General features: G+C 43.6%; 1 pseudogene; it reads right to left on the bottom strand.

Moving 5' to 3' along the window:
- Positions 1-1,403: 1,403 nt before the first annotated feature.
- On the bottom strand, positions 1,404-2,181 carry LOC136121965 (ER membrane protein complex subunit 3 pseudogene; annotated as a pseudogene).
- Positions 2,182-2,706: the final 525 nt, after the last annotated feature.

Raw genomic sequence — 2,706 nt, forward strand, 5'->3', positions numbered from 1 at the left:
ATAAAATGAAAGACGGGTCATGTATGCTAAAATGTGTAATTAGGCGGTGCTAATTAAGTACTTTAAAATGATTAGACGAAAGCACCTTATGTGTACTTCCAGCCTCAGTCAAGGGCGTGGCTTCAGGCTAACATCAGAGGTAATTGGGTTGCCTTCCCTGACTCAAACTGCTTTTTTGCCATGAATCCTATGAATCTTGCATTTCAGATTTCATTTCTTCCTTCAAGCAAGTATAGGAACAAAGTATCTTCTTCCTATCCCTTAATCAAAAGCCATAATGCCGGAACTCTTCTCTGTACCTCCCTGGAGTCTTTTAAAGACTCCCGTGGAGGCCTTGGGTTCAGGGATACTATGTGAATTGGACCATGAGTTAAAAGCAGAGGAGTTGCTTTTAACTCATAGTTCAATTACTGTGAGACTTGGAACAAGTCACTTTGCCTTTTTGAGCTTTGATCCCAGGAGTTGTTGTGAGACTTGATGATATAATATTTAAAGCACGTGCAAAATATTTAGCACTTGATAGATAATCAATGAATGCCAGTTATTATTATTACCTACTACTGTATTTGCCAAACCCAGATGATAAGCCAGTATAACTACTATGGTAAAAATCTGGGCTTCCGAAGAGCAAGTGAGATCTGAAAACATAATGGGTCTAGTTCTTAAAGGCCACATATGATTTAATCCTTGAAGTATTTTTGTCCTGTGGAAAAAAGTAAAAAAGGAAGAAGGAAGGTGGTTTGGAGAGCTGGCAGTGTATTGCTCAGCTGAGCTAGACTGGTAGCAAAAGGCAGCATTAGAGAGGATTCTTGGAGAGGCAGCCTATAATTAACTGTGAGGGCAATGGATCCTCTGAAACATCCTCATATTATAGAGCGCTCGTTGTTTTCGGCATTTCCTTGCTATCATTTTCTCTTTCTTGGGTCATATATGCATACATTGAATTATGTGGAAAATGTAACCGAAGACCAGAGCCTTTTTTTTTTTGGATCCCAAGAAAACAGGAGTTTACTGTGGTTTAGAAGTCAGAATGATGGTACATAATAATTAGGTTTAATTGACAACACTTTTTCTGAAATTTCTGAATTTTTGCTAAGTTTTATACATTATCACTAGCTTGAGTTTCCCCCCTCTCTCTTACTTTTATTACTCGAGTCACCAGAAGGAAAATTTAAAGTATTTCAAAAATAGCTGTTTCTGGGCAAGTCACCCAGCACACAGTCCTCATGTTTCCTCTGGTTTCAAACATAAAGGGGAAGCCGGCTCAGACAAGAACAATCCTTACTGCACACCCGCCAGCTCGCGCATCCCCCTTTTTATTCCGAGAGGCTCCAGCTCAAAACAAAAGTTTCAAGGTTAAGCGCTACTCTGAGTTCCTGACACAGCTAACCCCTGCTTGGTCTTCAAAAAATAGAGGTCTGTAATTCCTTTTTGAACATGCCTTCAAAGTGGAGGTCTTCAGCCACGAGCTCCTCTTTGACACCATCTAGTGCCCACTGGTGGTCGGTCGGCTCCAAAGCTTCCCACTGTCTTAAAAGCTTTGCTGGTGTCTGCGGGCATGGCCATGGCTGCTCCAGTCATCTGTTCCTGCATCATCTGTGATTGGTCAGCAGCATTATCTTGGCCCCAAATCAGAGAGTAAATGCCCCGAAGGCCAAAGACATTGAGGAAATACCAGGATGCAGAACTCACCCAGGAGGCATCTAATTGTGAGTAGTTTAATTCCTTGCTGTAGCGTGGGCTTAAAAGGCAGGGTCAGTGGAAACGGGACCTTGGTTGTGACAAAGCCTGAAAACATGTTGAGCCATCCACCAATAAGAATCATAGGGAGGACATGTGTGACGTTGCCTTTCATCATGTCTGTGAGCATAGGGGGCGGGGGGGTCAATCACAGGAGAGGGAGGCACATCCTTCCTTTTAGTTTTTTTGGAAAAATCCATCCTCTGGGTTGTTGAAGTAATATGTTCATGTCAGGAGAGACTGTTTGGGAATGTATTTTCCATTTTCCCTGAGGCCTCTGCTTCGAATGAGGGCTTGACTGTCGGAGACTTGTTCCTGGGTGAGCTTCTTGTAGCTCTGCGGCAGGATGGACACGTAGTGGTGAATCATGCCCACGAAGAAGGTGATGATAACAATGGGCAGGACCACCCAGAGGCGGATGTTGGAGTCGAGCCCTTCCATCTTCACAGAGAGCCAGCTCCCGGCTTGCTATAGCCGGGTTGATTTTCACTGGGGCGCGTGGCTTCTCGTTGAGTTCACCTCCCAGCCTTCTCACGCCCCTCAGCCAGGTGAGCCCGGGGCCACCGGGCAGCCCGCAAGCCCTTATTTTATTGACAAGTCAGGAGCATCTTTACCCAGAGGAAATGCCAGGTTACTGAATTTACCCACAAAACTATTCCGAATCCTTTGTTACTTTGTGTGGATTTGATCTGTATAGATGGCACATTAATAATGTTCTAGGGCCCAGAGAACTAATTATTTACCCACAGATCATATCTGTCTTTCTCATTTGTATACCTTGCAACTACAAAGGATGGGAGTTGGCAAACTTGTTAGCACTGTGTGAGTCTGGATACAGAGAACATTTATAGAACAAATTCTTGTCTGTATTTAGGCCTGGATGCTGATCTTAAATACTTTTGTACTAATCTACTGGGGCACTTGATTCAGGAAACATTTACTGAAGACCTACTTTGTATGCTGCCA

This window comes from Phocoena phocoena, chromosome 4, assembly GCF_963924675.1.
Source record: "Phocoena phocoena chromosome 4, mPhoPho1.1, whole genome shotgun sequence".
In the NCBI taxonomy this organism is placed as follows: domain Eukaryota; kingdom Metazoa; phylum Chordata; class Mammalia; order Artiodactyla; family Phocoenidae; genus Phocoena; species Phocoena phocoena.